Source organism: Schistocerca piceifrons, unplaced genomic scaffold, assembly GCF_021461385.2.
Source record: "Schistocerca piceifrons isolate TAMUIC-IGC-003096 unplaced genomic scaffold, iqSchPice1.1 HiC_scaffold_458, whole genome shotgun sequence".
Taxonomy (NCBI): domain Eukaryota; kingdom Metazoa; phylum Arthropoda; class Insecta; order Orthoptera; family Acrididae; genus Schistocerca; species Schistocerca piceifrons.
Genome location: NW_025728687.1, coordinates 225,837 through 245,866, shown reverse-complemented (window position 1 = coordinate 245,866; position 20,030 = coordinate 225,837). Strand labels below are relative to the sequence as shown.

At 50.2% G+C, this 20,030-nt stretch overlaps 18 non-coding genes across 18 annotated transcripts; 4 read left to right on the top strand and 14 right to left on the bottom strand.

Annotated features, from left to right (window-relative positions):
- Positions 1-319: 319 nt before the first annotated feature.
- On the bottom strand, positions 320-390 carry Trnag-gcc. The gene has a single exon. It is a non-coding gene; the product is annotated as a tRNA-Gly (tRNA).
- Positions 391-737: 347 nt separating this feature from the next.
- Trnag-ucc lies at positions 738-809 on the top strand. The gene has a single exon. It is a non-coding gene; the product is annotated as a tRNA-Gly (tRNA).
- Positions 810-1,402: 593 nt separating this feature from the next.
- Trnai-aau lies at positions 1,403-1,477 on the bottom strand. Its single transcript has one exon. It is a non-coding gene; the product is annotated as a tRNA-Ile (tRNA).
- A 198-nt stretch (positions 1,478-1,675) lies between these two features.
- Positions 1,676-1,747, bottom strand: Trnae-uuc. The gene has a single exon. It is a non-coding gene; the product is annotated as a tRNA-Glu (tRNA).
- A 305-nt stretch (positions 1,748-2,052) lies between these two features.
- Positions 2,053-2,125, bottom strand: Trnam-cau. The gene has a single exon. It is a non-coding gene; the product is annotated as a tRNA-Met (tRNA).
- A 381-nt stretch (positions 2,126-2,506) lies between these two features.
- On the bottom strand, positions 2,507-2,577 carry Trnag-gcc. The gene has a single exon. It is a non-coding gene; the product is annotated as a tRNA-Gly (tRNA).
- A 347-nt stretch (positions 2,578-2,924) lies between these two features.
- On the top strand, positions 2,925-2,996 carry Trnag-ucc. The gene has a single exon. It is a non-coding gene; the product is annotated as a tRNA-Gly (tRNA).
- A 593-nt stretch (positions 2,997-3,589) lies between these two features.
- Trnai-aau lies at positions 3,590-3,664 on the bottom strand. The gene has a single exon. It is a non-coding gene; the product is annotated as a tRNA-Ile (tRNA).
- Positions 3,665-9,671: 6,007 nt separating this feature from the next.
- Positions 9,672-9,744, bottom strand: Trnam-cau. Its single transcript has one exon. It is a non-coding gene; the product is annotated as a tRNA-Met (tRNA).
- Positions 9,745-10,125: 381 nt separating this feature from the next.
- On the bottom strand, positions 10,126-10,196 carry Trnag-gcc. Its single transcript has one exon. It is a non-coding gene; the product is annotated as a tRNA-Gly (tRNA).
- A 347-nt stretch (positions 10,197-10,543) lies between these two features.
- On the top strand, positions 10,544-10,615 carry Trnag-ucc. The gene has a single exon. It is a non-coding gene; the product is annotated as a tRNA-Gly (tRNA).
- Positions 10,616-11,208: 593 nt separating this feature from the next.
- Positions 11,209-11,283, bottom strand: Trnai-aau. The gene has a single exon. It is a non-coding gene; the product is annotated as a tRNA-Ile (tRNA).
- A 198-nt stretch (positions 11,284-11,481) lies between these two features.
- Positions 11,482-11,553, bottom strand: Trnae-uuc. The gene has a single exon. It is a non-coding gene; the product is annotated as a tRNA-Glu (tRNA).
- A 305-nt stretch (positions 11,554-11,858) lies between these two features.
- Positions 11,859-11,931, bottom strand: Trnam-cau. The gene has a single exon. It is a non-coding gene; the product is annotated as a tRNA-Met (tRNA).
- Positions 11,932-12,312: 381 nt separating this feature from the next.
- On the bottom strand, positions 12,313-12,383 carry Trnag-gcc. The gene has a single exon. It is a non-coding gene; the product is annotated as a tRNA-Gly (tRNA).
- Positions 12,384-12,730: 347 nt separating this feature from the next.
- On the top strand, positions 12,731-12,802 carry Trnag-ucc. The gene has a single exon. It is a non-coding gene; the product is annotated as a tRNA-Gly (tRNA).
- Positions 12,803-13,395: 593 nt separating this feature from the next.
- Positions 13,396-13,470, bottom strand: Trnai-aau. The gene has a single exon. It is a non-coding gene; the product is annotated as a tRNA-Ile (tRNA).
- Positions 13,471-19,789: 6,319 nt separating this feature from the next.
- Trnam-cau lies at positions 19,790-19,862 on the bottom strand. Its single transcript has one exon. It is a non-coding gene; the product is annotated as a tRNA-Met (tRNA).
- Positions 19,863-20,030: the final 168 nt, after the last annotated feature.

Here is a 20,030-nt window from a genome sequence, read left to right as displayed (position 1 = left end):
ACTGTACTTCCTGGATAACATGTTCTGTTGCTACACGTGCACTGCCGGCCCAGTTGATTGCGGTGCTGCTGCAGCTGTTGCAACGATAGGCAGCACTCCTTGTCGTTAAAGTTCAGTGCCTCGGAGGCACCCGGACCCAGCAACTTGTGAGGCCAGGCCGACGCTAGACTGTAGAACATGATGCGAGCGTCCTAGTGGGGACCAGCGAGTGCTGCGTTCTCGGTCCTTCTCAAGGGAAATCCAGCTACACATTCTTGTGGATCGTGCATCTCAAGCGGTCAAGCCACGCGGCAGCATTATCGCGGGAAAAGCAAAATGATGCATCGGCCGGGAATCGAACCCGGGCCGCCCGCGTGGCAGGCGAGCATTCTACCACTGAACCACCGATGCTCGGGCCAGCGGTAACTTGACGCTGCTTCCCGAGCAGATGTCTCAAGGGAAAGTGGGACTGCCGTCAAGCGCCGTAGCATTCTGTGGAAAAGGTGCTGCAGACGCTGAATCCTGCACTGCACTGCTCTGCTTAAAAATGCCGCCAGAACGCGGTCCTCTGCGTACTCTTGCGTCGCCGGCGCCCAACTCTTGCCAAAGGATGCGAAATGTGCGCGGATACGTTGTCCGAATGCGTCTGGATGTGCTCCCCTAGCCTGCCTGGAAATGCGCCTGCCAGGTACGATCACCTTCGGCCGCTGCCGACTGGCGGGAAGCCGACACAGCGCGGAGGCGGGCCGCTCGCTTGTGCGGTGGTGGTGTAATGGTCAGCATAGTTGCCTTCCAAGCAGTTGATCCGGGTTCGATTCCCGGCCACTGCAGCAGGCTTTTAATTTCGCGTATGAGTACTTTTGCCACGCGCTCTTAAATTATTGTTTTTCCGGCCTCCTACTCGCTGCATACCAGCCCTTAGTGTGTCTCGACTTGTCTCGACTTTGCTCAGCTGACGCGAGAGCTGACGCTCTCAAATCGGCCTATATCAAAACGACAAGCACGAGAAACGACTGAGAGAGGTAAGGAGAGGCGAGGCGATGGACACACAGCACGCCCCCTTCATTTCACGGTGGCGTCTCCCTGACCGAATCGGGCTGTAGCTCCGAAAACAAAGGAGAAACAAAAATAGGAAGTAAAAGTGCCAATAGTGCCCTGTGTTCCCATGCGCTCACACGCCCAAGTACTGACAAGGGCCAAAGTTGTTACGCATCGGCAATCGGAGATTTTCTTTCATTTTCTCTTTATCGGTTGAGAACCAGTGTATTCAAGATATTATGGCCATTGCCGAGTGAATGCTGTAGCGCTTCCCGACGAGTCGGGTTCGGATCCTGTATCAACTCCCACGCATGGTGGTGACCTTTTGGTCATCACACTCGCCAGCTGAAATCGGCGCTGCCATTTCGTAGTAGTAAAAGAGTAGTGGCCCGTGGGGGGGATCGAACCCACGACCTTCGCGTTATTAGCACGACGCTCTAACCAACTGAGCTAACGGGCCCCGGCAGATGCAGTTACTCAGCCCTACGCTGGAAACAGGTGGCATGAAGCCGTACACCATTTCTATGGTCGTCGTGTGTCTGCTTCCCTAGTCTATATTCTGCTGACGGTCACGAAACAGTAGCTATATTGCGAGCAGGACGGGAAACGGCCGCTCGGACAGCTCAAACTTGTCACGATTCGTGTGGAAAAATTTCCGTTCCGGTACCGGGAATCGAACCCGGGCCTCCTGGGTGAAAGCCAGGTATCCTAGCCACTAGACCACACCGGATGTGGCCGTTTCGTTCGACCGTTCGCACGGTCGCTTGTCGCATTTCGTGTCGAGTGCCGCGTCGGCGCTCCTCTCTCTTTGCGAGCATCTTTGCACATACTGACTGGCAAGGCGCGCACCTCAAACGTCGCAGAGCAATGCTTTTGGCTTCATGCTCTGCTGGGAGAAGAGGAAAAGGGAAGCTGTAAGTAGCAATAACAGGAAGTAAACATTTTCCCGCTGAAGCGTTGAAACGTTGTGGATAACAAACAAGAAATACGTTGGCGCCCTAGCAACAGCACCACCATCAGTCACAGAAAATTAAATGCCCCGGGTGAGGATCGAACTCACGACCTTAAGATTATGAGACTTACGCGCTGCCTACTGCGCTACCGAGGCACGGGTGCACCTCTTGTCGTGGAAACTGGGTAAATACCGTACCCAATATTAGACGTAGACACACTGTACTTCCTGGATAACATGTTCTGTTGCTACACGTGCACTGCCGGCCCAGTTGATTGCGGTGCTGCTGCAGCTGTTGCAACGATAGGCAGCACTCCTTGTCGTTAAAGTTCAGTGCCTCGGAGGCACCCGGACCCAGCAACTTGTGAGGCCAGGCCGACGCTAGACTGTAGAACATGATGCGAGCGTCCTAGTGGGGACCAGCGAGTGCTGCGTTCTCGGTCCTTCTCAAGGGAAATCCAGCTACACATTCTTGTGGATCGTGCATCTCAAGCGGTCAAGCCACGCGGCAGCATTATCGCGGGAAAAGCAAAATGATGCATCGGCCGGGAATCGAACCCGGGCCGCCCGCGTGGCAGGCGAGCATTCTACCACTGAACCACCGATGCTCGGGCCAGCGGTAACTTGACGCTGCTTCCCGAGCAGATGTCTCAAGGGAAAGTGGGACTGCCGTCAAGCGCCGTAGCATTCTGTGGAAAAGGTGCTGCAGACGCTGAATCCTGCACTGCACTGCTCTGCTTAAAAATGCCGCCAGAACGCGGTCCTCTGCGTACTCTTGCGTCGCCGGCGCCCAACTCTTGCCAAAGGATGCGAAATGTGCGCGGATACGTTGTCCGAATGCGTCTGGATGTGCTCCCCTAGCCTGCCTGGAAATGCGCCTGCCAGGTACGATCACCTTCGGCCGCTGCCGACTGGCGGGAAGCCGACACAGCGCGGAGGCGGGCCGCTCGCTTGTGCGGTGGTGGTGTAATGGTCAGCATAGTTGCCTTCCAAGCAGTTGATCCGGGTTCGATTCCCGGCCACCGCAGCAGGCTTTTAATTTCGCGTATGAGTACTTTTGCCACGCGCTCTTAAATTATTGTTTTTCCGGCCTCCTACTCGCTGCATACCAGCCCTTAGTGTGTCTCGACTTGTCTCGACTTTGCTCAGCTGACGCGAGAGCTGACGCTCTCAAATCGGCCTATATCAAAACGACAAGCACGAGAAACGACTGAGAGAGGTAAGGAGAGGCGAGGCGATGGACACACAGCACGCCCCCTTCATTTCACGGTGGCGTCTCCCTGACCGAATCGGGCTGTAGCTCCGAAAACAAAGGAGAAACAAAAATAGGAAGTAAAAGTGCCAATAGTGCCCTGTGTTCCCATGCGCTCACACGCCCAAGTACTGACAAGGGCCAAAGTTGTTACGCATCGGCAATCGGAGATTTTCTTTCATTTTCTCTTTATCGGTTGAGAACCAGTGTATTCAAGATATTATGGCCATTGCCGAGTGAATGCTGTAGCGCTTCCCGACGAGTCGGGTTCGGATCCTGTATCAACTCCCACGCATGGTGGTGACCTTTTGGTCATCACACTCGCCAGCTGAAATCGGCGCTGCCATTTCGTAGTAGTAAAAGAGTAGTGGCCCGTGGGGGGGATCGAACCCACGACCTTCGCGTTATTAGCACGACGCTCTAACCAACTGAGCTAACGGGCCCCGGCAGATGCAGTTACTCAGCCCTACGCTGGAAACAGGTGGCATGAAGCCGTACACCATTTCTATGGTCGTCGTGTGTCTGCTTCCCTAGTCTATATTCTGCTGACGGTCACGAAACAGTAGCTATATTGCGAGCAGGACGGGAAACGGCCGCTCGGACAGCTCAAACTTGTCACGATTCGTGTGGAAAAATTTCCGTTCCGGTACCGGGAATCGAACCCGGGCCTCCTGGGTGAAAGCCAGGTATCCTAGCCACTTTTTTTTTTTTTTTTTTTTTAGGGCCTCCCATCTCCCCTTCTAGCCCTTCCATTCGCTCTCCTTCATGCGCCTTCTTCGGCGAGCTTCATTGCTAAAATCGAATTATATGCTCCTTCTCACGTAAGGGAATCCATACCAAACGTGGTGAGAAAAGTAAATTTCTGCATCCAAATGAACTTATTCTGTGATGTTGGATGGTTTTTCATAATGAGGGAACTTGATCAGTTGAAAAATGGGGATAAAGAAAGAAAAATTAAGGAGAAAACTGAAAAACGTAGACTTCTTAAGGACACACACAATACATGACACTGATCTCAGATTATAGTCACAGTATATCATTCAACACATCATCCAACTCCTTCCTTTTGAAAGAGTATGTGGAGCATATTTCCAAAATGCTTGGTGTGGTTCCGTTGGGCGCGTAGCTTGTAATATTCCTCCGTGATGTAGCAGTTGTATTCCTCAATGGTGTCCGTGGTCGTTTTGTGGATGACAAAGTGAACAAAATTGCCGTATAGCCACAGTATGGTATTATTTTTCTGACGCGGAAAATACATCACGTCCGGGGCCGAGAGTTCGGTGGTGGTGATGAATCTACCATCATTGCGCCTGAGGAATGCGACCTGCTGCTTAATGTGGTTCCATATGGTATTGTATCCTTGACAAGTAAACCTGTGAACTGTCGTATCCACATATCCACAACGGCGACACATGGGAGTATCATGAAGTCCTATAGCATGGAGCCTCTCATTGTTGGCGATGATATCGTTAACCACTTGATACCATGTCGACCGTACTGACATGCTTAAGACTTTATTATGAATATTCTTCCAAACAGTATTCCAATCTTTGGATGGATATTTTTTCTCGATTCGATTCCTGACTGAACAGCGCCATGGAATAGAAGGAGCAGATGACGTGGCGCTACGGCTGGGTGTCAGATGTATACTCTCTTTGTAACTGATCTCAGTGTAGTAAAGTCTGACATGGTGCAGCTTAAAATGAATCGGAGCCACATTGACAGGAGCATCTAAACTCTGAGGTTCAGTCAGATGAAACAGTTGCGTCGTAATACTGTCGGGGTACTTACGGAGATGTTCTCGAGTACGCTTGATAAATAAAGTCACTGTCTTTTGACGAATATCTGTGAGTCCGAGGCCACCGGCGACCAGAGGTAAGGTCACTGTACGAGCTGCCACTTTAAAAATACAGCCTCTCCATAACAGCTGACAAACTGCCCTCGTAATATTTTTGGCGATGCCCAAGGGAACAGGTAGACATTGCCCCAGGTAAATCGCTTTTGACAGGACCACACAGTTAATCAGTTGTACCCTTTGCATTAAATTGAGGTCCCTATTTCGATGCTCTATTAATGAGCCTCTGATGTTGGTAAGCATGTTCTTCCAGTTAACGGAAGCCATCTTGAGCGGGCAGCTAGAAAATGTGACACCGAGAGACTTATGTTGGTTCGTGGAAGTGATCCAATCTAAGTCTGCGTTCGCATAACCATTGAGGCTGAGCATAGAGCTTTTCGTGTTATTCACAGCAGCACCAGTAGCACCACAATAAACGTGTAAGGCGGTCTTAAGATTTTGAACATCATCGTCACTCCGAACTATGACCCCTAAATCATCTGCATACACATTGGTTACTTTCTTTACCGACATAATCGTGATCCCTTCCAAGAGAACGTTTAAATGTCGGACAAGAGGTTCCAGAGCTATGACATAGAGCAGCATGGAGAGTGGGCTTCCTTGCGGGAATCCACGACAAATATTTATGGCTCTCGTGCATTGACCGTTGACAAGTACTTTTGCCGTCATCCCAGTAATCATACTTTGCAAAGACTTCAAGCACCGTCCCCCAAAACCCAGGGCCGACATTGTTTTAAAAAGATAACGATGATCAATCCGGTCAAAAGCATTTGCAAAATCAATAAAGCATAGAGCACCTTGAAGTTGAGCTGCCGAAAAAATGGAAATCACATCACGATATTCACTGACCGTTTTGATAATACTTCTATGCGGAAGGGCCGTTTGGTCCTGCGCAATGACACGTTGTAGGACTGGAGTCAGTCGCAATTTCAGTGCACGGGCAACAATTTTATAGTCTCCATTTAATAAACATATAGGTCGCAGACGACGTACATCCTTCATTCCTCGCCCCTTGGGTACCATCACAAAGACACCCTCTTTAAACTCCGAGGGTATGGAGATACCGTTGATGACTTCATTGATGATGGCGGTGAGCACATCGCCTAGAACATTCCAAAACCTGTAGTAAAATTCGACTGGTAAACCATCCGGCCCAGGCGTCTTGTTTACCGGAGAAGTTTTGACGATATCCAAAACATCATCACTAGTAAATATGTCCAATAGCGCCCTATTCTCGTCCTCAGTAACTATCGAGTCTGTGCCGTGAAGTAACGTCGCCACAGACTGTTCATTGATGTCAGGGGCAGTATATAAACTCGTAAAAAAGCGATGGATTTCGTTAATGATGTCACGTTGTTCATGGAGCACATCGTTATTCACATCGCGCAGGGTGTTGATAAAACTATTCCTTCTATTCTTTGCATGCCGGAGGAGATGATACAAAGAGGCAGTTTCATCTTCGACAGTGGAATGTGATCTTGACTTTACCTTCAAACCATCAAGTTGTCGTCGTTTCAGTTGGGTTAAAATCGCCTTAATTTTCTTTATTTGCATGAAATGGTCAGCAGACAAAACGGGACGATCATACAGTTCTCGCAAACAGGTATAATAAAATTCAATAGTGTCTTTCCGAAGTTGAGCCCTTGCCTTGCCATAGTCGATCAAAGTCATCCTCAGCTTCCTTTTAGCGTAGTTGGTCCACCACTCAATGGTGGAAACGTATCTGGGGCGCGCTCTGAGGCACATATTCGAGGTCACTTGGATGGATTCATTTAAGTCTGTTTCGTGAAGAAGACTGACATTCAATTTCCAAAGACCGCGTCCCCAATAGGTCGTTTGCCGGGCAAGATGTATGCTACAACGAACTCCACAGTGATCAGAAAAACTGGTGGGAATCGTGTCTATTGAAGATGCACACTGCATTAAACGATCGGATATATAAATTCTGTCAATTCTACTGGCCGCCAAGTTCGTCATATATGTAAACTTAACAGCTGTGGGGTGAAATAATTCCCATGCGTCTGTAAGACGTAAGGCTGTGACACAATCTTTCAGTGCTTGAGAGAAGTTAAAGTTCGGTTTTTGATCTTTTGACTTCAGTACACAGTTCCAGTCGCCAGCTATAATGATATTTTCTGAATTGTCGTTTAATAAGTGAACCATTTCACCGGTGAAAAAAGTTGTCCTGGCCGCTCGGGAGCTGCTACCAGAGGGGGCATAGACATTAACAACCGTCGTATTAAAGATTTTACAAGAGATTCCGCGACCGGATTCTAGAAGACACAAAGGCTCCGCCGGTATACCATGTTTCACCAAAATAGCCGTTCCACATTCATTTTCGAAAGCAACATTTAAAATTTCAGTAAACCCCGGGAAATTAAATTCACTGACCATTACCTCCTGCAAGAGAGCAATATCGGTATCCGAATTATACAAGAAATCTTTCAAAGCCGCCAATTTTGTTGGACTCCTAATCCTGTTAATATTCAAAGTCATTATATTGTAAGTCTGTGACATTCTCTGTAAACGTCGTTCCATTTAGGAAGAGAAAACAAATGGACACACCAACATAAAGACCAGTGTAACGTTCAACAAAATCGTCCTGTTATTATCTGTGGACAAATGAGGCATTTCATTTTAGCGCAGCGATCCAGGGTGCCCTGCGAGGAGACTTTCGTCAACTGGTATGCTATCAATGATCATCGGCAGCGTATCAACTGCTGTCGTTGCTCGTGGTGCACAGTCATCTTCCTTGTCCGTCGCCCAGTCCAACCTAGGGGAAGACCGATCCGTGCTACATTCACGAGATGGCCGTCTGGGTGGACCATCATTGGGAGCCGCCAAGCCTTCTTTACACTCTATCCCTCCTCTAGACCTGTGTGTTACAGGGTTTCTACCATCTTCCCTATCTGGACTATACGTTGAACTATCTGAAATATCCTTATTTTCCTCTGGTCCATCATTGCTTTGGTCATCGTCCATCTTCGTAATCTGACGCAACTTTTCCCTGGTTTTTGGGACCTCGTGCGCCGCCGCCGGATGGGCAATCCGCCTCTTCTTGTTTTTTCGCGATCTAGGCGGGGAAGAGACCATATCTTGCCCGTCATCCGGTGGGGAGTGAGGCAAAGTAACGCCGACAGTGGCTGAGTATTCCAACTCCTGGAGCACTGTCGCATCAGTTCGACGCTGGGGAGTATCAGTCGAAACCTCTGGGTTAACTGGCACTTCGTTTTGTAGCCGGGGTAAAGCAGGTTCGCCCTGGTCAGAGACCGTGGAATCGTGAAGGGGAACTGCTTGAGAGACATGGTCGGTACCCGTCGCTTGGATGACACTTGTCGCAACGGGAGGGGACAGTGGAGCGATGACAGCAGCAGCCGCATACGAGAGCGGTATATTTACAACTCCAGGTGAGCGCGTGACGCTATCTCCGGGTGGTAACTGCGCGATCCGACGCCGCGAACACTCGGCGCGAATATGCTCCGTCGAGTTACATATAGAACAAGTTCGCGGCTGTCCATCATAAATAACTAAAGCACGATACCCGGATACACTGATGAAGGACGGGATGTGCTTCAGCAAATCAATTCGAACCTGCCTCACGCCGTTCAGTACAGGCAACGGATAATCATTTCCCCACTTTTCTTCGTGAATAGAAAGGACACGTCCATATGCACGTAAAACCTCGCTCACATGATCACAAGGGATTTCGAAAGGAAGTTCAAATATCCGCACCGTACGCAAACCAAGTCCACCAAAAGAGACGTGAACTTCGGTAACACTCCCATCAGAACGTGTAAATCTCATAACACCACCACTTTCTTCAACGATACGACTACAGAGATCAGAATCCTTCAATTTAACAAATCCGACTGTTGCAAGGTGCGACAAATGTATTCCAGTAATAGCATCGGAAGGAATCTTGACTTGTTCAATCACAAAATATTGAAATTCCAGGGCAGACGGTTTAACACATCCTCGTTCAAAAGTAAACTTAAGAGTATCTCTTCTAGAAATCAAAGCCATCTTCAAACTGGCACCATTACCCAAACATCAACACGAGCACCCAGACAGCACAAACGAATGTATTGATAACGGAACGAAAAATCAACTAATAACAAGATAAACAACACAATATGGCGTTACAAGCAGCAGCAAACTTGCCTTGCCCGGAGCAGCGACGGAGCACAGCGTAAACACGTCCGCTCTCCACGACGGCTCAAGCCGGAATGGGGATCGAACCCGGGCCTCCTGGGTGAAAGCCAGGTATCCTAGCCACTAGACCACACCGGATGTGGCCGTTTCGTTCGACCGTTCGCACGGTCGCTTGTCGCATTTCGTGTCGAGTGCCGCGTCGGCGCTCCTCTCTCTTTGCGAGCATCTTTGCACATAGTGACTGGCAAGGCGCGCACCTCAAACGTCGCAGAGCAATGCTTTTGGCTTCATGCTCTGCTGGGAGAAGAGGAAAAGGGAAGCTGTAAGTAGCAATAACAGGAAGTAAACATTTTCCCGCTGAAGCGTTGAAACGTTGTGGATAACAAACAAGAAATACGTTGGCGCCCTAGCAACAGCACCACCATCAGTCACAGAAAATTAAATGCCCCGGGTGAGGATCGAACTCACGACCTTAAGATTATGAGACTTACGCGCTGCCTACTGCGCTACCGAGGCACGGGTGCACCTCTTGTCGAGGAAACTGGGTAAATACCATACCCAATATTAGACGTAGACACACTGTACTTCCTGGATAACATGTTCTGTTGCTACACGTGCACTGCCGGCCCAGTTGATTGCGGTGCTGCTGCAGCTGTTGCAACGATAGGCAGCACTCCTTGTCGTTAAAGTTCAGTGCCTCGGAGGCACCCGGACCCAGCAACTTGTGAGGCCAGGCCGACGCTAGACTGTAGAACATGATGCGAGCGTCCTAGTGGGAACCAGCGAGTGCTGCGTTCTCGGTCCTTCTCAAGGGAAATCCAGCTACACATTCTTGTGGATCGTGCATCTCAAGCGGTCAAGCCACGCGGCAGCATTATCGCGGGAAAAGCAAAATGATGCATCGGCCGGGAATCGAACCCGGGCCGCCCGCGTGGCAGGCGAGCATTCTACCACTGAACCACCGATGCTCGGGCCAGCGGTAACTTGACGCTGCTTCCCGAGCAGATGTCTCAAGGGAAAGTGGGACTGCCGTCAAGCGCCGTAGCATTCTGTGGAAAAGGTGCTGCAGACGCTGAATCCTGCACTGCACTGCTCTGCTTAAAAATGCCGCCAGAACGCGGTCCTCTGCGTACTCTCGCGTCGCCGGCGCCCAACTCTTGCCAAAGGATGCGAAATGTGCGCGGATACGTTGTCCGAATGCGTCTGGATGTGCTCCCCTAGCCTGCCTGGAAATGCGCCTGCCAGGTACGATCACCTTCGGCCGCTGCCGACTGGCGGGAAGCCGACACAGCGCGGAGGCGGGCCGCTCGCTTGTGCGGTGGTGGTGTAATGGTCAGCATAGTTGCCTTCCAAGCAGTTGATCCGGGTTCGATTCCCGGCCACCGCAGCAGGCTTTTAATTTCGCGTATGAGTACTTTTGCCACGCGCTCTTAAATTATTGTTTTTCCGGCCTCCTACTCGCTGCATACCAGCCCTTAGTGTGTCTCGACTTGTCTCGACTTTGCTCAGCTGACGCGAGAGCTGACGCTCTCAAATCGGCCTATATCAAAACGACAAGCACGAGAAACGACTGAGAGAGGTAAGGAGAGGCGAGGCGATGGACACACAGCACGCCCCCTTCATTTCACGGTGGCGTCTCCCTGACCGAATCGGGCTGTAGCTCCGAAAACAAAGGAGAAACAAAAATAGGAAGTAAAAGTGCCAATAGTGCCCTGTGTTCCCATGCGCTCACACGCCCAAGTACTGACAAGGGCCAAAGTTGTTACGCATCGGCAATCGGAGATTTTCTTTCATTTTCTCTTTATCGGTTGAGAACCAGTGTATTCAAGATATTATGGCCATTGCCGAGTGAATGCTGTAGCGCTTCCCGACGAGTCGGGTTCGGATCCTGTATCAACTCCCACGCATGGTGGTGACCTTTTGGTCATCACACTCGCCAGCTGAAATCGGCGCTGCCATTTCGTAGTAGTAAAAGAGTAGTGGCCCGTGGGGGGGATCGAACCCACGACCTTCGCGTTATTAGCACGACGCTCTAACCAACTGAGCTAACGGGCCCCGGCAGATGCAGTTACTCAGCCCTACGCTGGAAACAGGTGGCATGAAGCCGTACACCATTTCTATGGTCGTCGTGTGTCTGCTTCCCTAGTCTATATTCTGCTGACGGTCACGAAACAGTAGCTATATTGCGAGCAGGACGGGAAACGGCCGCTCGGACAGCTCAAACTTGTCACGATTCGTGTGGAAAAATTTCCGTTCCGGTACCGGGAATCGAACCCGGGCCTCCTGGGTGAAAGCCAGGTATCCTAGCCACTAGACCACACCGGATGTGGCCGTTTCGTTCGACCGTTCGCACGGTCGCTTGTCGCATTTCGTGTCGAGTGCCGCGTCGGCGCTCCTCTCTCTTTGCGAGCATCTTTGCACATACTGACTGGCAAGGCGCGCACCTCAAACGTCGCAGAGCAATGCTTTTGGCTTCATGCTCTGCTGGGAGAAGAGGAAAAGGGAAGCTGTAAGTAGCAATAACAGGAAGTAAACATTTTCCCGCTGAAGCGTTGAAACGTTGTGGATAACAAACAAGAAATACGTTGGCGCCCTAGCAACAGCACCACCATCAGTCACAGAAAATTAAATGCCCCGGGTGAGGATCGAACTCACGACCTTAAGATTATGAGACTTACGCGCTGCCTACTGCGCTACCGAGGCACGGGTGCACCTCTTGTCGTGGAAACTGGGTAAATACCGTACCCAATATTAGACGTAGACACACTGTACTTCCTGGATAACATGTTCTGTTGCTACACGTGCACTGCCGGCCCAGTTGATTGCGGTGCTGCTGCAGCTGTTGCAACGATAGGCAGCACTCCTTGTCGTTAAAGTTCAGTGCCTCGGAGGCACCCGGACCCAGCAACTTGTGAGGCCAGGCCGACGCTAGACTGTAGAACATGATGCGAGCGTCCTAGTGGGGACCAGCGAGTGCTGCGTTCTCGGTCCTTCTCAAGGGAAATCCAGCTACACATTCTTGTGGATCGTGCATCTCAAGCGGTCAAGCCACGCGGCAGCATTATCGCGGGAAAAGCAAAATGATGCATCGGCCGGGAATCGAACCCGGGCCGCCCGCGTGGCAGGCGAGCATTCTACCACTGAACCACCGATGCTCGGGCCAGCGGTAACTTGACGCTGCTTCCCGAGCAGATGTCTCAAGGGAAAGTGGGACTGCCGTCAAGCGCCGTAGCATTCTGTGGAAAAGGTGCTGCAGACGCTGAATCCTGCACTGCACTGCTCTGCTTAAAAATGCCGCCAGAACGCGGTCCTCTGCGTACTCTTGCGTCGCCGGCGCCCAACTCTTGCCAAAGGATGCGAAATGTGCGCGGATACGTTGTCCGAATGCGTCTGGATGTGCTCCCCTAGCCTGCCTGGAAATGCGCCTGCCAGGTACGATCACCTTCGGCCGCTGCCGACTGGCGGGAAGCCGACACAGCGCGGAGGCGGGCCGCTCGCTTGTGCGGTGGTGGTGTAATGGTCAGCATAGTTGCCTTCCAAGCAGTTGATCCGGGTTCGATTCCCGGCCACCGCAGCAGGCTTTTAATTTCGCGTATGAGTACTTTTGCCACGCGCTCTTAAATTATTGTTTTTCCGGCCTCCTACTCGCTGCATACCAGCCCTTAGTGTGTCTCGACTTGTCTCGACTTTGCTCAGCTGACGCGAGAGCTGACGCTCTCAAATCGGCCTATATCAAAACGACAAGCACGAGAAACGACTGAGAGAGGTAAGGAGAGGCGAGGCGATGGACACACAGCACGCCCCCTTCATTTCACGGTGGCGTCTCCCTGACCGAATCGGGCTGTAGCTCCGAAAACAAAGGAGAAACAAAAATAGGAAGTAAAAGTGCCAATAGTGCCCTGTGTTCCCATGCGCTCACACGCCCAAGTACTGACAAGGGCCAAAGTTGTTACGCATCGGCAATCGGAGATTTTCTTTCATTTTCTCTTTATCGGTTGAGAACCAGTGTATTCAAGATATTATGGCCATTGCCGAGTGAATGCTGTAGCGCTTCCCGACGAGTCGGGTTCGGATCCTGTATCAACTCCCACGCATGGTGGTGACCTTTTGGTCATCACACTCGCCAGCTGAAATCGGCGCTGCCATTTCGTAGTAGTAAAAGAGTAGTGGCCCGTGGGGGGGATCGAACCCACGACCTTCGCGTTATTAGCACGACGCTCTAACCAACTGAGCTAACGGGCCCCGGCAGATGCAGTTACTCAGCCCTACGCTGGAAACAGGTGGCATGAAGCCGTACACCATTTCTATGGTCGTCGTGTGTCTGCTTCCCTAGTCTATATTCTGCTGACGGTCACGAAACAGTAGCTATATTGCGAGCAGGACGGGAAACGGCCGCTCGGACAGCTCAAACTTGTCACGATTCGTGTGGAAAAATTTCCGTTCCGGTACCGGGAATCGAACCCGGGCCTCCTGGGTGAAAGCCAGGTATCCTAGCCACTTTTTTTTTTTTTTGTAATAGGAACTGCGCGAATCGACGGTATCTCGTAAGGACAGAAAGAGCAGCAGCTGCCGCCGAGCCCAGGCGCCGTGCCTAACACGCAGAAGGTCCCCGGTTGGATTGCGGGCGGAAAGCCGTTTTCGTCGCACTCAGCAAGACACTTGCTACGATCTCTACTGTGACCATTTAAATCAAACGTTCCATCAGCAGGGTGCACATGGCTCAAATGAAACATGAAACGGTTTCAGAACTGGTTGTCGGATTTTAGCGCTGACTTGGAGGCCTGGAAATGCGCGAAACAGCCGCCGCCATGCGATTTGTTGCCACACCGTTGTACAAAACGCAAGGGCTCGTCCGGGATTTGAACCCGGGACCTCCTGCACCCGAAGCAGGAATCATACCCCTTTTTTTTTTTTTTTTTTTTTTTTTTTTTTTTTTTTTTTACCAACTTTTTTTTTTTTTTTTTTTTTTTTTGCAGACACTCTACCACACGAACGAATATATGTAGTGAAAAAAAATATTAAAGAATATCCACCACACAGCCACTTCAAAAGAAGTACAGTACTGAAATTAAAATCCTAAAACATGACTATATAATGTAGACTGCATACTGAAATAAAGATTAAAACACGAAATCTTCAGTCCTGGTGTAGAGAAGAAACATACATAAAGGCGGCAAAACCAGAAACAGTATAAAAGAAAATGGCTCACACAGGTGACCTTAGCCAACACCCTCTCTTTCAAATGTCAGGCTAAGCATATTGGCAAAATCATCTCGGAGGCCTGGCAATCGCAAGCGCTGCCAGTAAGCAGTAAGCATGTACTGCCGAAACGCTAGGTGTCCATCCTCTTCATGACAACTGTTGACAAAATGTACGAAATGGCCAATCAACCACATGACGGTATGGAGCTTCGTCCGCGGAAAAAAGGAAGAATCGGGCCGGACGATGATGTCAATAGTATAAGCGGCTTCAGCAGACCTAGTGACAAAAGCAAGTTGTTTCCTGAGCCAACGCCAATTAGCAAGGTGCCCACAGCAGGTGAATCGATGTTCAAGGGTATCCAGGAGACCACACCGAGTACAGGTGTCCGTGTCAGAAAGACCAATACGGTGCAGTCGTACATTGGTGGGAACCAAATTATTTATTACCCTATACCACGTGGACGCCACGGCCATAGAGTGGATCGGCAGACTAACGTTCTTCCAGACGTTCCTCCAGGACACGGATGGAGACGCCAGTTCTATTGGATTGGGACTGGCCAGCCCCTCCCAGCGGGCAATCAAGCTCTTGGTCGTTGGCACCGGTCGCCGCAAGAAGACGTCACCGAGGTAACTCACCGCAATGTAAAATTCCCGAATGTGTTTCAACTTAAAATTTAGGCGTCCGACATCGACAGGTGGAGCAAGGCTCGCCGGACGCACAACAGTAAAAAGCCTGGATGTAATTGAAGTCACTTCTTGCGTAACAATTAGAGTCGTTCGGCGGACGTACAAAGCAGACGCCTTGCGAGTAATGTCAGAGAGGCCCAAGCCTCCGGAGAGACGCGGTTTCGTCATTACCTCGTAACGTAACTTGAATAGATGGCCCTTCCATATAAACCTGCTAGACAATTGGCGCAACCTTTTCGCCACCATCATGGGAAGTGGGAACAGCTGAGCAACATAATAAGCTTTACATAGGACGTAGGTGTCTAAAATTCGGACTTTTTGCAAAATGGTAGCAGAGCGCTGCTCATGGACCATCAGAGCCCCCTGTATCTTCTCGGTGACAGATTTCCAATTGAGAGCCGCCATTTTTAGAGGACACCGATCAATGATAATCCCCAAGGACGTATGGCGATCGACAAAAGTGGCCCAAGGGACGTCAGCATCGCGAAATCCTCGAATATCAAGGAACTTACATTTACCCTGATTGAGACGCGCTCCAGAGACACGACAGTATGCATCAACTGCCCCTTTCAACAACGGGATATCATCTCGTTGACGGAGGAGAACAACGACATCATCCGCATATGCCTTAACCGAGAGCTTCCCACCAGAGAGGGACATACCCTGAAGCTTGAGAGCAATAGTCCGAAGCAGCGGTTCCAGGGACAAAACGAATAAAGACATAGAGAGCGGACTACCCTGAGGCACTCCGCGGCGGATAGCAATGGGCGGCGTCAGCTGCCCATTGACAGACACCCGAGCTGTTATTCCCCTGTACAAATTGCCAAGAACACCACGTGATGAAGCGTTAAAACCTATTGTACCTAAAACACGATCTAAAAACACATGACTGACGTGATCAAAAGCCTTATAAAAATCAAGGAAGGCAAAGGCACAATGTACGTTTGTAACCGCCGCAACCGAGACAACATCCCGATATTCGGCTACTGGTGTCAGAATAGATCTATCATGAAAACAACATTGATGTGCACCAATCACACCCCGAAGCAGAGAAGACAGCCGGCTATTGAGCGCTCTAGCAGCTGTCTTATAGTCAAAATTCAGCAATGTGAGCGGACGAAGATTGGCAGCAGATAAACGACCAGAGGACTTCGGAATTAAAACAATTTTCCCTACTTTAAAATCGGCAGGCACATCCATCCCTCTGACAATCTCATTTAAAATCTGCGTAAAAATGCCACCCAAAAGAGGCCAAAAACGGAGATAAAATTCTTTAGGCAGGCCGTCTGGACCCGGCGATTTACTGGACGGAGAGCGAGCAATAAAATCGAAAACATCATCTACCTGGAACTCCCGGAGAAATTCGCCGTTCGCGTCAGGCGCGATCGTCGCAGTTAGATCCCCAAAGACATCATCCGAAAGAGACTCACCAGAATCATCGGCAGAATAGAGACTAGTGTAATACTGATGAAGAGCACGAACCATTTCCTCCTGTGCACTAAGCTGTCGCCCATCATCCACCGTAAGAGAAGAGATGAAGGAGCGACGACGACGAGTCTGATGCCGTAGCAGGTGGTACAAGGATGTCAGTTCACCTTCAACAAGAGAGTGAGGTTTCGACTTAACTCGCAGACCATCCATCTGTCGTCGTTTAAGGCTCAAGAGCTTGGCTTTAATACGACGAACATCATGGATCCGCAGTGGAGAGGTACCCGCCGCGTCATATAGTTCACGCAGGACAGAGTAGTAATATTCATACGTGTTCTTAAAATCACGCGTCCTAGCAGCACAGTAGAAAATCAAAGTCTGACGAATCTTGGGCTTGGCAAACGCAGTCCACCAAACCAGCAAGGAGGGGTATCGCGGGACAGAGCGAAGACATCGCTCCCACACGCCACTTATAACATCATCCATAGCACTGTCGGCAAGGTGGGAAACATTTAACATCCACTGGGAACGATAAAGTTTTGCAGGTTGGCGACTAAGATTTACAGTTGCAGTAAAAGCACAATGGTCAGAAAAACTAGTAGGAATAACATCGACAGAAAGAATTTTATCACATAAAAAATCAGATAAATAGAATCTGTCGAGTCTACTGCATGAGGACGCGGTAAAAAACGTATATTTCACCAGGGTTGGATATTTGTGTTACCAAACATCACGCAGATGCATCGTACGAACTAAGTCATGTAAATCACGGCAATAATTAAAATTGGGGGACTGGTCTGCAGGGCGTAAAACACAATTAAAATCGCCTCCGAGCAGGAGACTCCGAGGACTCTGGCGCAAAAGATAAATAAACTCTTCTTTATAAAAGCGCGATCGAGCCACAGTGTGACCCGAACCAGAGGGGGCATACAAAACAACGAGGCGGAGATCAAAAAGACGACAACCAATCCCACGGCCAGTGTCAAGGAATTCAATGTCAGTAATAGGAATGCCCTCTCGAAAGAAAAGAGCAGTTCCTGTTGAATATTCCGGCGCGACATTAAAAACAGTTTGAAATCCAGGTAGAGAGAGATCAGAAAACAACACTTCCTGCAAAAACACTACGTCCGCACAGGCGTCGTAAATAAACTGCCGCAAAGAGGCAATGCGAACGTCGGACTCAATACGGTTAACATTTAAGGTAAGAAAGGTGTATGCTTGAACCATAGAGAGAAAAGCGAGAAAACAAATCACCTACACCGACGCACCAGCGTCACAGTCCATAGCAGGGGTGACGGAGGCATCCGAGGGAGGGGGACTGCTACCCCGTTCCGCGGATCCCTTACGTTTCGGTTTTTTACGAACAGCATTAACGTTCGGCTGAACGCGTAACTTGCGTCGGCTGACGGGCAAGGAAACTTCAGCCGCCGGTGACGTAGGAGGGTCAAGTTCTGTATCCGACACCACCCGCGCCGGTCCACATGCGGGATCCGGGGTCGCGGGGGAAACATCCGACAAAACGGAATGGTCAACACCTGCACTAGCTTCCGGCAAACATGGACTGCACGGAGGCGAAACGTGAGCAGGAAGGTCCGAGGCCGCAGAGTTGGAAGGAAGCGGAGCAGCTCCGCTGGCAGAGGTATGGGGCAGCGAAGCAGGAAGTTGTCGCGGCTCCACTTGTTGTGACATCGAAGTCGGTTCGGAAGACGGCGCCAACAGGCCCGACCGACGACCCGACTCGAGAGAAGCTGCGTCGGAGGCCGGAGGGGCGCCAGCAGCCGCCACCGGAACCGCTACCTCAGGAGGGCAGGGAGCAGCTACAGTACACAGTGGCTCGGAGGATGCCGGTCGCTCGGACTGGGGCATCTCAGGGAGATCCTCATCCGTACTATTTCCATCGTGTGGGCGACGCCTCTTATTATTCAAAAGTGGCACACCCACCTGAGGGACAGACGGAACAACATCAGATTTAGCACGCAAAGGAGGAAATTCTGTATCAGGGGTGCGCAAAACCTGTGGCGGGGCGCTACTACCACTGAACTGTGCTACACCAAGAGCAGAACCACCTGCAACGAGGTCAGCGACCGTTAACTTGCGACGCTGTTCGAGAGAATTTTTTAAAACAAAAACTCTCCGCGGACAGTCGGTACGCACGTGACCACTTTCATTGCACAAAAAACAGGTGCCAACCTGACCACTATATGTTACATGGACACGATATCCACCGATCTGCAGGTGAGATGGAATATTCTGCTTAACGTGCATTTCGACTGAACGAATACCACTGTAACATTGCAGGCGATGTTGGCTTGACCAGCGTTCAAGGCGAATGCTCTTTACATCACCATACTTCTGTAGACCCTCCTTAAGATAGACATTATCCACCTCCGGTGGAAGGTTGTAAACACGAACATTGGTATACGTGATGGAAGCATTGGAAAGCAGCACGGTACTTACAGAATCATCCCGAAGCCGAAAGAGAACTTGAGGACCATATTTAGAAAGAATTTTATCAACCTGAAGTGGGTCCATAAACTTAACAAAGAAAACATACAGTTCGGTATCAAAATAAGCAGTGTGCACCTGATCCGAATGAACACCAAAGGTATCTACCAACCAATCATGAATCTCAAGAGAACTAGGTTGCACATGGCGGGTTGACTTGTCAAAAGCAAAACTAACTGTAGCCTGACGAGGAATAACCTGGGACGACATTTTCAAAATATGCGGTCGAAACCGCTACACAAAAAACACTGAAAAAAAAGACAGAAAGTAACACAAGGTACGAAACAACGACGGAGAAATACTCTCAGAAGTTGCAGCACAACACGTAACAAAAACGATAGTCCACTATACGTAACGCTACGGCGGAGCGGAAGACTAGGCACGTCCACACTGCACGGCGTCTAAAGCGGAACTGTGCCACTAGACCACACCGGATGTGGCCGTTTCGTTCGACCGTTCGCACGGTCGCTTGTCGCATTTCGTGTCGAGTGCCGCGTCGGCGCTCCTCTCTCTTTGCGAGCATCTTTGCACATACTGACTGGCAAGGCGCGCACCTCAAACGTCGCAGAGCAATGCTTTTGGCTTCATGCTCTGCTGGGAGAAGAGGAAAAGGGAAGCTGTAAGTAGCAATAACAGGAAGTAAACATTTTCCCGCTGAAGCGTTGAAACGTTGTGGATAACAAACAAGAAATACGTTGGCGCCCTAGCAACAGCACCACCATCAGTCACAGAAAATTAAATGCCCCGGGTGAGGATCGAACTCACGACCTTAAGATTATGAGACTTACGCGCTGCCTACTGCGCTACCGAGGCACGGGTGCACCTCTTGTCGTGGAAACTGGGTAAATACCGTACCCAATATTAGACGTAGACACACTGTACTTCCTGGATAACATGTTCTGTTGCTACACGTGCACTGCCGGCCCAGTTGATTGCGGTGCTGCTGCAGCTGTTGCAACGATAGGCAGCACTCCTTGTCGT